The sequence below is a fragment of the Ovis aries genome, chromosome 24 (genome assembly GCF_016772045.2).
Source record: "Ovis aries strain OAR_USU_Benz2616 breed Rambouillet chromosome 24, ARS-UI_Ramb_v3.0, whole genome shotgun sequence".
NCBI lineage: Eukaryota > Metazoa > Chordata > Mammalia > Artiodactyla > Bovidae > Ovis > Ovis aries.
In genome coordinates, this window is record NC_056077.1 from 41141136 (window position 1) to 41154910 (window position 13775).

Genomic DNA, 13775 nt, shown 5'->3' on the forward strand with positions numbered 1-13775 from the left:
CGGGAAAACACTTGCCAGATTCCATCCCTAGACCCGAGCGAATTCCCTCCTCTTAGCCCAGCGTCGAGGCGGGGGAGAGGGTGGGTGCCCCGAAATCCGAGGCCGAGGCCGCCCCTCCCCGCGCGGGACGAAAGGCCGCCTTCTGTCCCATTTGGTCCCTCTGCGCTCGGGCCACATACGGGTGGCCCAGCTGTGCCCCCGCCCCGCCTCCCCGGCACACGGCGGGCCCCCACCCCCGGCCCTTCCCACGGGCCGGGCCGGGCCACCGCACGAGCAGGGGCGGCAGGAATGCGCGTTGGCAGCCCGCGTTGAGGGTGAGGGGCGAGGAAGTGGCCAAGGGCTCCCCTTGGCGAAATCTGAGTCTGAGCCCCCAGCCCATAGCATCTTCCGGAAGCGCGGCCAGGGGCGGCTCTCCGCTTGGCTGCGTCTCCTCTCCCTCCCTCCCCAGTCTCTCTCATCCCCTCCTAAGGAGGCCCTAGGGGAGCGCCTAGGCTACACTGGTCCCGGTCCCCGTCTTAGCGCTGGCTCTGCCCACTGGCCCGTTTTCTCCTCAGCGTTTACGTCTGCTCCAAGGCACCCTTCGTGGTCCCTGTCCCTCTCCCTGAATGTCAACTGCAGAGATGAGGGCCTGGAACACAGTGAGTGCCCTATGAAGATGCATCGTGTAGGGAACTCCCTGGTGGTCCAGTGGCTAGGACACCTAGCGCCCAGTGCAGAGGGCCACAGGCTCCCTCCCTGGTCAGGGGACTAGGTCTCACTTGCTGCAGCTAAGACCCAGTGCAGCTGGAAAAAACGAGATTTACTGTGTAGATGTCTGGCTCAGATCCGTGATTCTCACCTGGCCCATTTGTTCTTAGGGCCCTGGGGCCCTATCCCCTGCCCCTCTGTGATGGGGTGCGGTGGGGGATTGGAGTTCCCAGGCCTCTTCCTGTATCCACCCCCAAGGTAATTAGCAGGCGCCACCTCAGGCAGGCAGATGCCTGAGCAGATGGTGCTGGCTGTGCCCAAGTGACAAGACTCCCATGGAGTCACCTCCTGTCATAAACTCCTCCCCACCTACGACGGGAGCCAGCCTGGGAGCCTTTCCTCGCTGCAGAAGTGGGAGTGGGCAGGGGTCAGCGGAGACCCAGCACAGCTGCAGTCCTGCCTGAAGGGTCTCTGTGCCCGCTTTCCCTCGCCCCACCACCACTGCTCTCCCAGGTCTGGGCTAGCTTGACAGGGAGCGTCCCTCACGGCCTCTCTCTCCCCTGGACTTCCTGAGCCGCCTCCATGCCAGTCTTCCTGCCAGTCTTCCTGGTGCATTGATTCTCCACTCTGAATCGTGCACGCAGGTCCAAACCTTTGATGGTTCCCCACGGCCTCTGGGGGCCTCCCAGGTGGCGCTGGCGGTAAAGAATCACCTGCCAATTCAGGAGACAGAAGAGATGCCGGCGCGATCCCAGGGTCGGGAAAATCCCCTGGAGGAGGAAATGACCACCCGCTCCAGTATTCTTTCCCGGGAAATCCCATGGACAGAGGAGCCTGGCAGGCTGCAGTCCATAGGGTCACAAAGAGTCGGGACACAGCCGAAGCGACTTAGCACGCGTGGCCTCTTTTCAGTTCAAGTCCCGGCCCAGTGTCCACCTCCCTCCCAACTAGCTCCCAGCTCCATTTCGTGCCTCTGCCTGCAATGCCTCACAGTTCTCTAACACCCCCAAACCGTCAAGCCCCGAAGTCTCTGCATGAACTGTGCGGGGCCCTTGCGGTCCTTCATCAGCATCCATATTAAGTGGTACCACTAGGTGCTGAGGGTTCTGCAAGGGGGGGAGGGACAGCCATGCCAGTCATACTCCCGCCTGACCCTGACGAGGTCCTGTGAGCCAGCTCCTCCGTGGCCCCGCCCCAGGGGTGGGACCCCTTGCTCTGCACCCGGAGTGTCTCTGCTTTCTCCCACCCAGGCTCCCGGCCTCACGCGCCATAGTCCTGGCTGCTGTGGTTTCGGCCCACCAGGCAGCAGGAGTGATGTGCCCATTGTACAGAAAGCAAGTGGAGGCTCAAGAAGCCCTGCTGCATTGTGGTCGGGGAGCCAGGAGAAGGAGCAACTGGACAGGGGGACAGTGGCCAGCCTAGCAGGGCCGTGGTGTAGAGGTCAGCAGGGGCTTTTCCGCACCTCTCTGCAGCCCGGCTTGGTGAGAGTGGGGGGACCTGGGTGTGACTGCCTGTCTGGGAACAGCAGGACAAAGCTCTGCAGCATTCTTGTGGGGGCCATGGGCTTTGGCAAGAGTGATTCAATCTCTTTGCTGTCAGGAGAATGGAATTTCGTGGTGACTCCTTGAGGTCTGAAAACTGGAGGGGGTGGCCGCCCTAGCCGCCCCTGCCCCCTTCCCCAGGCTGGCTCCAGCCAGCAGCTCTCCCCTTCCCTGCCCTCAACCTAGACCCAAAGGCTCCCTCCAGGGACCCATTGGGCCAAACAGCTCTGAGGGGGTGTAGGGGGCGCGGATAGGAGGAGGTGCTGGGCCCAGGACAGGAAATGGGGAGCCAGGGAGGGGGTGGGGAGGGCTGACCGGCTTGCCAGGAGCCCCTGGGTACCTTAGAGCCCATGGGAAGGGGAAGGGGAAGGGGAAACGGCTGTCCCAAGACCTTCCCCAGGCTCAGGCATGTGGACCCAGCCCTGGGGCCAGGGGCTTCTGGAGCCAGACTAACCGCTTTCCAACCCTAGAGGGGCTACTTCTCAGCTTTTTGACCTTGGACCTGGGACATTCCTCCTCTGAGCCTCGGTTTCCCCACCCACAACACGAGGATGGCAGATGGGCAATGGGTCAGAACGCCGACGGCCTGGCCCTCTCGCCCAGGGACCTGGGCCTGGTGCCTCCTGCATGGCTGACCCCTGCTCCAGCCAGCGCGGGGCTCCCGGGCAGCTGGGAGGCCTGATGGCTCGACCCTGTCCGTGAGGCTGGGTGGAGGTGGCCGAGGACAGGGGACCCGCATGAGCAGTCTTACTCTGCCTGTCCATCAGGCTCGGAGGACGTGCTGTCTACCCATCCAAGCTCAGGCCCCCTTTCCCGGCCGGGGCTCAGTCTGGGGCCCCCTGCAAACGGAGTCAGTCCCAGAGGGCTCTAGAAGCCCCTTCCCCGTGGGCCCCGGAGCCTTGGGCTGCCCTCCCTGAGGGGCTCTTTCCTGGGAAGATCCCAGAGACATAATGGATGAGCCATTAACTGGAAGGAAGCGGTCCGTGGCAGTCCTGCTCGGCGTCCCAAGGCCAGCACGGAGGGAGGGAGGTGCTGACCACCGCCGTGCTCTCGGGGGCTCGCGTGCCCCCTCTGACACCGACACACGAGGGTCCCCCTTGTGGAGCGGCAGCGTGGGCACCCAGGAGCCAGGGTGCCTGCGGGCTTCCTGAGAGCGGCGAGTGCCGTGGTCACGGTGGCCCCAGGAGGCCCCCACCCTGAAGCTTCTGGACAGAGTCCGTGATGGCAGGAGGGCGGGGGCGCAGCCGACAGCTGCTTCCCACTCCGGTGAGGAGAACAGACGCAGACAAGCCCCAAGCCCGGCCCTGCCCGGGGGGACCCCTCACCCTCAGCCCCGCGCTGTGCGGTCTCATTCCCTTCTCTCTGTGGGCCTCGGGGTTTTGCTCGAGGCTGCGTCGGGAAGGTAGCTGGTGCCCGCCCTCCCCCGCTGCCCCCACCCCTCCCGCCAACCCTGGGCTGGTGAGGTGTAAGGTGCCAGGGCATGCCGGCCGCCTGGCTCCTCGACTTGAACCCTGGGGCCTGGCGTGGTCAGAGCAGCCCGGCTGAACAAGGCCCCAAGGAGAATGGATGGACAGATGGACAGATGGACGGACAAACGGATGGACACATGTGGACACAGAGACGTCCAGAGGAAGAAGAGCCCGCCTTGCTCCCGTGCCTGCCCCCCACTCATGAGGACGCGGCTCTCAGGGTAAGGAGGTCAGGCAGGGCTGAGCACTGGGCACTGGGCCGCCCTGGGGCGGGGCCTCCGGGCAGGTGGGCGCCCGCGATGGCCCCGGGCTGTGCGGCTGTCCTGCACTCCCCAGGGAGCTGCCCAGGGGAGGCCTGGAAGGTCCCACTCAGAACGTTGGTCTTACAGGTGGGACACAGGGTCCAGGGAGGGGAAAGGGCTGCCCTCACCCCCACAGGGAGCTCGGGCCGTCCCACGCTTGGGAGCAGGGTGCGTGCCCGTGGTGAGGGCAGCAGGCCCAGAGCCTGCAGCTGCTCTTCTTCCTGACGGCCGCGCCGGGGCTGGCCGGGGCTAATCTGATTTGCAGCCCCCGGTGGTGGCCGAGCCCCACTGCCAGTCCCCACTGCTGACGTCCTGCAGGGGCCAGACACCCACCAGGGAGACACCAGAGCCGCTCTGCCCCGGCCGGCCTTTGTCTTGCCAAGAATGGCTGGCTTGTGCTGGGCAGGGGTGGGCTGTGGGTGTGCTGCTGCCTGCCGGGCTCCAGGCATGATCCCCTGCCCCAGTCCTGACCCTGTGCTATGCGGTAGGACCAGACCCCAGGACGGGGGAGCAGGGGCGGGGGCCGCATGGAAGTAGCTGGGGTCTGTCTTGGCTCCAAGCGAAGCTGCTTCCTGCCCTGTGTGGTCCTGAGCTTGTCTTGTCTCCCTGACCTCAGGCCCCTCCTCCATAACCAGAGGGTGTTATCTTCCATCCTGCTCTCTGGAGTTGGGACGGGGGCAGGGGGAAGGTGGCATCCTTCGACATTCCGGGCTGCCTGGAAGAAGGGCGGTTCCGTGCCCAGGAGTGGGCGGCCACACCATGAGGGGGATGAGCCGCCACCATGAGACCCATCTGTCCACCTGTCCGTCTGGCCGGCCGGCTGTCCACTCACCACCAGCGACACCCCCGGGTCCTTGCTCCGTTCAGATCTCCGGTTCCAGGGCAGGGAGGAGGTGACCCAGACCCCGCCCCTGGGCCCGGGGAGCTCACAGTCTCACAGGGAGGAGTCTGCCGGCATCCAGGTATTCCCCAGACAGACGGAGGGTGGTAGGGGCTAGAAGGTCTGTCAGGTCCAAGGGTGCCAGGGGCCTGGGCAAGGGAGAATCCACCTTGTGCCCGGGCTGGGGTAGGAGGCCTCAGAGGAGGCTTCCAGTAGAAGATAGTGACCGTCACCACGCGAAGTTTCCCAGGTGGCGCTCGGGGTAAAGCACCTGCCTACCTATGCAGGTGACATAAGAGATGCAGGTTCGATCCCTGGGTCGGGAAGAGCCCCTGGAGAAGGAAACAGCTGCCCACTCCAGTATTCTTGCCTGGAGAATCCCATGGACAGAGGAGCCTGGCGGGCTACAGTCCATGGGGTCACAGAGAGCTGGACATGACTGAGCCACCGGGCACACACACACCACTCTGCAGATGACATCTGGGCAGGCAGAGGCGAGTGGGACGGGAGCAGGGAGGGGGCCGCCCGAGGAGATGGAGAGAGTGTGCAGCTAGGTGGGGCGTGGGGAGAGGAGCGGTGGAAGACAGGCCTGCAGCGGTGAGCCGGAGCCTCAGGTCCAGGCCGGGCGGCCCTGGGGTGCCACAGGGTTTGTGAGCAAGAAGGACGTGGTCCTGAGTGGCTTTGCCAAAGGAGCAGAAGCAACCGCGGTTCAGCCAAGACACAGGAGGCAAGGCTGTGCCCCTCTGCTTGTCCGTCCATTCCTCAGGCCTCGTGTCCTTGTGGCCGGAGGAGGAAGCTGGGATGGCACGGAGGCCACCTGGGCCCTTGTGCGCCCTTCTCCTTTCCTTGGTGGCTGCAGAGGGTTTTCAGAAGAGGACAGGGCCATGTTGCTTGGAGGTTGGTGGACCCTGGTGGGAGGGGGTGGGGGGATGGGACAGAGCCTGAGCCAGGCCAGCGTCAGAGGGAGGCCTAGGCCTCTGGTCTCCGCCTGCCCTCTGCAGCCCCGGCTCCGTTGTCTGCACACTGTCTGCAGGGCCTCCTCCCGCCCCAGTCCGTGACCAAGGGCCATCGCAGCCCCCTGCAGATGCTCTTGGTTGTCGCGCCTCTGGGGCCTGGCAGTACAGGTGGGTCTGGTCGGTGGAAGCCGGAGACACTGCTCAGTGCCCTGCTGCTTACGAGACGAGCCCCAGACAACAGAAAACTCCCCACCCACAACAGCAGGAGGCTGAGGGGAATCGCCAGTGAGCTGACAGGTCTGTCTCCAGGCTCGGGGCTCCTGGGGCCCCCAAGGCTGGCCCTCCGGCCAGGCCTGGGCTCTGCAGCAGGTGGGCGTATGCCTGGCAGCGAGCGGGGCCTCCAGCAGCGGCTTGCTCCCCGTTTCCTGCAGGAGGTCACCTGAGGGCAGAGGATGCTGCAGGCAGGGCGCCGGGGAAGGCGGAAGGATTACACAGGGGACTTCCGCTGGAGGCCACAGCGGGGGTCAGTGGGGGCTGGGGCAGGGGCTGGGGTGTAGTGTGGGGGCTTGGCTAGGGGTCGGGGGCTCCCTCCCGGCCTGCTACCCTGCACCCAACCCCTGCCTCCAGGTGATTCCAGCCTCAGGACAGGCCAAAGTAGGGAGGTGGCAGGGAGGGGCCTCCTTGCAAGCTGTTTGCTCAGCCAAGGTTTAATCTCCAAAACAGGAAGGCTCGTATTGACAGAAGCAGCAGACGGAACTGCCGATGTGCCTGCCAGGTTAAGCTCCTGGGGCCCCGGTCCTGCCCCCGTGGGCTGCTCACATACCCTGCCCTCAAATGCAAGGGCGCCCACCACCCCCACCAGCCCTTAAGCTGCACCACCTGATGCCTACCAGGCCTTGAACCAAGGGCCCCTCAGTCCACTCTGCCGACTGCCGGGAGGATTGGAGCCGACGGGGTGGGAGGGTGCGCAGGAAAGTGGGGGACAGAGTGGCTGCAGGCTCACAGGCTTAGTAGGGCGTGTCTCCAGTCTCATTTTGCAAATGAGGAAGCTGAGGCTCAGAGAGGGAAGTGAGCTGACCTGCGTCACACAGTGGCGGTGGAGGGGGTCTGTCCCAGTGCCCCTCAGCCCGGTTCCAGAACACACTTGGGTGCGGTGCTGTCCACCACTACCGTCTGATGAGCAGGGCCCAGGGTGACCTCCTGTCTGATGGCCCCTCCCTGGGGCGCCTGGGGAGGAAGGCTGCAGTGACCGAGAGCATTGGCCAAGCAAGCACAGCTGACTCAGAAGCCTCCCTGCAGCCAGAGGAAGCTGGGAAGGGGCAAGCCCGCTGGGCGCCCACGGGCCGGCTCTGGGATCATTCTGGAGGGTCACTTCCCTTGACAGCGATGTCAGCCCTGCAGAGGCCTGGGGCCCCCAGCTCCCCGCAGGGCCCCGACTCGACGGGACCCAGGTTCGGGGCACAGGGCTGAAGGCCAGGACCACGCTGCGGTGCTCCGGCACCTGTCTGGCCGCAGTTTCCCTGGCTGCCTGTGGTGGGAGTGGGCACAGTTCCAAGCCGGTTCCAAGCCCAAGATGCTTGAGTCCCTGCCAGGAGCTACAGCAGAGTGAGGCGCTGGCCGCGTGGTCTTGGAGGGCCCTGATCCTGCAAGTGGTGCCCTGGTCCAGCACCTTCCTTGGCTCCCGCCTCACCACCCTCTTGGGGGGCTGGCTTCCCCGCCACTCCCCCCCACCCCCCGCATCCACCGCCTGCTCCCTGCACGGCCGAGTTCAGCCAGACGATCCTCCTGCCCACCCGGCCCGTGCCTCTGCCTGAGCCTATACCCAGGCCCCCACCCCAGCCCGTCCGTGGCCTAGGGGCACCCCTCTAGGTGGGGGGAGGGAGGGTCCCCAGTCTTGGGGACTGTCTGTCCTCAACCCAGTGTAGGAGTCCAGGCAGGTGGTCTCTCCCTTCTCAGCGAGCGATCCTCCAGACTCGAAGGCTGGCCTCCACTCATGGTGCTCTGAGGCCAGCCCCCTCACCTGGGGCAGGTCTTCTCCAGGCCAGGAGCAGCTTCGGGGGCTGCTTGTGCCTGGGGGAGGGGGTGTGCACCCCCCTATCCCGCCCCTGCTTGCCACTGCTGTCACTCTATCCCAGCAACCTGGCAGGGCGGGGGACCCCGGGAGGACAGTGTCCCCCTTTGAGGCGAGGGCGGTGGTGGATCAGCTGTCCCGGATGGGGCGGTCTGCTGGCTCAGGGCAGGGGCCACAGCTTTGCCGTCTTCAATAGCCTGAGATTAGGTTCCGTCCCCGGGGGGCCGCCCGGCTGTGTGGCCTTTGTGACAGCGTGGGAACCGCAGCATCCCAGCCAGACAGGGATGCGCCTGCCCGCCCGTGGGAACCTGGCCCGGGGCTGGCGGGGCATCCACCAGGGATGGGGCACAGGCTGGCACACGCCCGCAGGCACACGCAGCCCTCTGTCGACGTGAGGTCGCAGGAAAGCTCACCCCGTGGGTGAGTCGTGTACACACTGGGTCCTGAGAGCCCTGCCAGGCGTCTCGCCGGCTGCCCCAGGCCATGCTGGGGAAAGGGTGCTCCTTTGCAGCGAGCGTGGTGCGCAGAGCGTGATGGTGGGATCTCAGTCGCTTGTCCTTGGTCAGTGTGCGACCCGCCCCCAGGGGCACAGTGGCCTCTCCCAGCCCTCCCGAGGCTTTCTGCAGCCTCTGCTAACCCGAAGTCCTCCCCGGGGCCCCTGCCCGCTGCAGGGCTCGTCCCGGGCTGACTGGTCACAGGTCAGTCCCCGCTGGAGGCGAGGAGGGAGCAGGGTGCCACAGGCCGAGGGCTTCAGGTACCAACCATGGGGTCTGAATACTCACGTCTCATCCAGGGACAGGCAGGCTGTTGTGGGGGTGAGTGAGATGCCTCAGCTGCCCGAACGCTGCCGGCCACATCCCCGTCGCCCTTCCCAGCATGGTCCCCGGGCCCTGACTCTCAGCTGTGTGCAGTTTGGCAGACAGAGCCCAGCTCACCTCCTCTGAGCACACGCGTGTGTCTGTGCATGTGTGCAGAGGTGTGCTTGCCTTCACACACGTGCAGGGGAGCCTGTGTGCCCTGGCTGGGCGGAGGGGCCACGGTGGCTCCCGCTCTGCACGTGCCAGCCAGCCAGCGTGTGGCCGAGCTCAGAGGACACGTGTGTCCACGTGTACACACGCCCAGGGCCGGCCCCTGCAGCTTGAGCCACCTCCTTCCCCCCCCCCACCCACCCCCTCCCCTGGCGCAGCTGCAGACTCGGGAAGCAGGGGTGGGGCGGGCCGGCCTCAACCTTGCTCCCCAGAGAGGTGGCCAGGCCAAGGTGGGAGGCTGGGGCCAGGCCAGCGAGCCGGCGGGGCCCGGGGTGGGATGTGGCCTGCGCCACGTGCTTCCTGTCCGGCCGGTGGCAGAGACTTTGGACGGAAGGTTGGCCCTATCAGGAAGGCACTGCTGGGAGAAGTGGGGCTCCCGGAGGCTGAGTCAGCTTCCCCCAGAGTTCATGCGAACCCTCTGCCTCTTCCTTCTCCAGGAGCCTCCCCGACCACTGCTGTCCCTGGGCTGGCCCCAAGGGCAGGGTGAGTCGAGCAGGAGCATCCCGCCTCTGCCCGTGGGCCCGAGTGCAGCACCTCGGGGCCAGCTGGTGGTGCCAGGCCCTCTCAACGTCCCCCAGCACCTCCCGGCTGAACCGCTGCCTGGGGACCACAGCAGACGTGCTCCCCAAGTTCTCACTGCCCTAAGAAGTGGCTGGAGACCCCAAGATGGGCAGGACTTGCTTAGGGACTCACAGCCAGCTCTGGAAGGACGCAGCTGGGCTCTCCCAGCCCGGGACGCTTATGACTGTGGCATCGACGGCTGACCCCAGGTCATTCTACAGAGCACCTGAACCAACGGCTGAAAACCCCCGTCAGGGAGCAGGGGCCAGTGAGCAGCCCCTTGTGTGCAGGGAAGGTGTGGGGCAGGGGCTTGCCCAAGCAACCCTCCAGGCCCTTGTCCCCCGCCCCCTGCCCTCCCAGCTTCTGGGAGACCAGCCTTTTCAGACCACCCCCCTTGCTCCTATATTAGTGCCCCAGGCTGCTGTAAGCAGTGACCGTGAACTTGGCTTAAAGCAACAGGTGTTTATTGTCTTCCAGTCTGGAGGCCAGGAGTCTGACATCAAGTTGTGGGCAGGGGTGGTCGGTTTCCCCTGGAGGCTCAGAGGGGCGTCTTCTCCCAGGCCTCTCGCCCAGCTGCCAGGGAGTGCCCGTGGCCCTCGGCGTTCTGGGGCGTGTGGGCGCATCGCTCCAACCTCCGCCTCCGGCGTCGCGTCTCCCCTCCGTGTCTCCGTGCTCTCTGTCCCTCTTTGCATGGCACTTCTCACCGGACTTCGGATCCACCAAATCCAGGCTCATTTCCCACGCTGGCAAGGTGATGCTCAGAATCCTTGCAGCTAGGCTTCCGCAGTACGTGCACTGAGAACCTGCAGGTGCGCACGCTGGGTTTCGAAGAGGCAGAGGAACCAGAGACCAAATTGCCAACATTCTTTGGGTCATAGAGAAAGCAAGGGAGTTACAGAAAAATGTCTACTTCTGCTTCATTGATTATGCTAAAACTTTTGACTGCGTGGATCGCAACATGCTGTGGAAAATTCTTCAAGAGGTGGGAATACCAGACTACCTGACCTGTCTCCTGAGAAACCTGTATGCAGGTCAGGAAGCAACAGATAGAAGCCAACATGGAACAACTGACTGGCTGCAAATTGGGAAAGGAGTATGACAAGGCTGTATAATGTTGCCCTGCTTATTTAACTTCTATACAGAGTACATTGGGTGAAATACCGGGCTGGATGAATCACTAGCTGAAATCAAAATTGTCAGGAGAAATATCAACTATCTCAGCTATGCAGATGATATCACTCTAATGCCAGAAAGTGAAAAGGAACTAAAGAGCCTCTTGATGAGGGTGTGAGATGAGAATGAAAAAGCTGGCTTGAAACTCAACATTCAAAAAACGAAGATCATGGCATCCAGTCCCATCACTTCATGGCAAAGAGAAGGAAGAAAATTTGAAGTAATGACAGATTTTACTTTTGGGGCTCCAAAGTTACTGTGGACAGCGACTGCAACCATGAAATTAAAAGAGGCTTGCTTCTTTGAAGGAAAGGCATGACAAACCTACACAGCATATTAAAAAGCAGAGACATCACTTTGCTGACAAAGGTCTGTATAGTCAATGCTATGATTTTTCCAGCAGTTATGTACAGATGTGAATGTTGGACCATAAAGAAGGCTGAGCGCTGAAGAATGCATGCTTTCGAACTGTGGTGCTGGAGAAGACTCTTGAGAGTCCCCTGGACTGCAAGATCAAACCAGTCAATGCTAAAGGAAATGAACCCTGAATGTTCATTCGAAGGGCTGATGCCAAAGCTGAGGCTCCAATACTTTAGTCGCCTGATGACCTGACTCCCTGGAAAAGACCCTGTGCTGGGGAAGATTGAAGGTGAAAGAAGAGGGAGGCAGAGGATGAGATGGTTGGATGGCATTATTGACTCAATGGACGTGAGTGTGAGCAGACTCAGGGAGACAGGAGAGGACAGAGGAGCCTGGCTTGCTGCAGTCCATGGGGCTTCTAAGAGTCAGGTACAACTTAGCAACTGGAAAACAGCAAATCCAGGCTGACCCCCGTCCCAAGGCCTTTCACTTAATTACGTCTGCAAAGACTTTCTGTAAATAAGATCCCCTCCACAAGTTCTGGGGGTTAAGAATTGGACCTATCTTTTTTGGGGAGGCCATCATTAAACCAGGGTCTCCGAGGGGGCACGGTAGTCGAGAATCCATCTGCCTGCCAATGCAGGAGACACAGAGACACGGGTTTGATCCCTGGGTGGGAAAGATCCCCTAGAGGAGGAAATGGCAACTCACTCCAGTATTCTTGCCTGGAGAATCCCATGGACAGAGGAGCCTGGCAGGCTCTGGTCCATGGGGTCTCAAAGAGTCAGACATGGCTGGGCACACACACACCCACACACACACCATTCAACCCTTAAATGCCAAGGGTCTGGGAGGCTGCGTCTGCCCTCGCTGCCCGCCAGAGCCCCTGCACTTCATCACAGCAGCCTGGGGGCCATGGAAGGCACCCTTGGCGTGTGTGAGTCAGGAGGGGCAGGGAGCCCGGCTGATGGGAGCGGGGGTGGCGGCTTGGAGAGTGGGCAGCTCCAGGCCTGCCCCCAGGAACGTGGACGGGATGGGTGGACAGACAGGCGCTTCGCCCCTGTGCCCCTGGCTGGTCCTGGGGGCCCCAGGCCCCTGCCCCGTGTAAGGACAGAGGGCATGTGCCGATGGGCCGACACTCCCTCAACGGCCGGTGCTCTGCGGGGGCCTCCCACCAGCAGGCTGTGGGCATGAGCCTCAGGTCTGGGCATGAGTGCCGGGCGAGTGGCCACCGGGCCTGGGGCCAGTGAGGCCCAGACTCCCCCCCGCGATTGCCCCACCAGCGGAAGGCGCCTCCCGCCTGTAGTCACGGTGCCAGACACAGGCCCCGTTGCTCCTCCAAGGCGCCTTTTACAAGCGGACGCTTGGCTCTGAGCTCAGCAGCTGGGACTGAGGCTGGGTCTGAGGGCTCCCACGCCAAGGGTGGCCTCCTCGGCCCCGGCTCGCAGAGCTGGGAGCTCCACTGTGTCTTCTGTGAGCCCTGCTCCGGGCTCGGCCTCCCGAGTGTAGCGTGGGGTGAGGCTCCTACACGTCTGCGTGGCTTCCAGGGACCTAGGAGGCGAGGGACGGTGTCCCCGGCCACAGACACAGACACTGAGGCCAGGAGGAGCCTGGCCTGGTCTCTCTGCTCGTCAGAAGTGGGTCGAGGCACCAGCTGGCCCACCACCTGCTGAGCTACCTCGTCCCAGGCCCTCTGGGGGCAACCGGTGGGAACGGGCCATGTCTCAGCCTCCCAGCCCCAGGCGGCCGCCCCCTGGGAGGGCTGGTCAGCGGGCTCAGGTGTCTCGCACGGCCGGTTCCTCTGCCTCGTCTCATCCTCGCCTCTGTGGAGCCAGAGGGCGGGTCAGTCCCCAGGGACAGCAGTGCGGAAGGCAGGCTGGCGGGGTGGCCGGCTGGCCTCGGCGGAGGAGGGGCCTGGGCCGGCTCTGACGCCATCTTCCAAGCCCCTCTGGAGGCTGGGCCGTCCAGGTGTGTCCATGGGGACCTCCCTCTCTGCCCCTTCCCACGACCCCTGTGCCGCCCCCTCTGCCCAGGGTGTGGTCCTCACCAGCCGCCGGCTCTGCAGCCCCGGCCTCCCCGGTAGGAGGCATGGGGCCCGTATGGGACCCACCAGCTCAGGCGAGTGGGGCGGGCTGCCTGCTGCAGACGGCCAGATGGAGCCTAGAAGCCTTCCCGGGTTGAGGGGCCTGTACTCCCTGGCCGTCTGGTCCTTCTTGGGATGAGGCGAGGGGTCATGGTTGCGACCTTATTTTATAGGCACCGAAAGGAGGCTCAGTGTGGTGGGGGTCCCACAGCCCGAGGGCCATCCGAGCATGTGGCCAGGACACCCCACTGCCACTTCCTGCTCCTGACTGTCCAGCCCGGCCCTGGTTCTGACCAGAGAGACCTCATCTTCAGCCAGGGAGTTGGGAAAGCTGAGGCTGAGGGGTGGGCCGGATGGTCGCCCGCTTGTCTGCCTCTCAGAGCCACACTCTGGTCTTGAAATCTTGGTTCTGCTGATCGTGCCCTAGCCGGGTGACCTCAGATGAGTCAGAAGCTTTCTGTGCTTCGGTCTCTTCAGCTGTGAAATGGGAGCCATCAGGAAACCTACTTCAAAGGGTGCAGTGAGGACCGCGTGAGCTGACCACGCAGGCCTGGCGCGTGGTGGCGCGCGGTGGCGGCAGCGGTGGCGCCCTGGCCTGTCACTGCGGGCACCGTCGGGCCCGCCCTGCTGCAGCGCGAGTTTCAGAGCCTGGTCTCGTCTTGGC

At 63.8% G+C, this 13775-nt stretch overlaps 1 long non-coding RNA gene across 3 annotated transcripts; it reads right to left on the reverse strand.

The window, feature by feature from the left end:
• Positions 1-5434: 5434 nt before the first annotated feature.
• Positions 5435-13377, reverse strand: LOC121817832 (uncharacterized). Of its 3 annotated transcripts, none has more exons than XR_006057889.2 (3): positions 8689-13377; positions 6914-7062; positions 5435-5787 (listed from the first exon to the last, which is right to left on the reverse strand). It is a non-coding gene; the product is annotated as an uncharacterized LOC121817832 (long non-coding RNA). The 3 variants fall into 3 exon arrangements; XR_006057888.2 differs by having other exon boundaries at positions 6726-7062; XR_006057887.2 differs by having other exon boundaries at positions 5435-7062.
• Between the last annotated feature and the right edge of the window lie 398 nt (positions 13378-13775).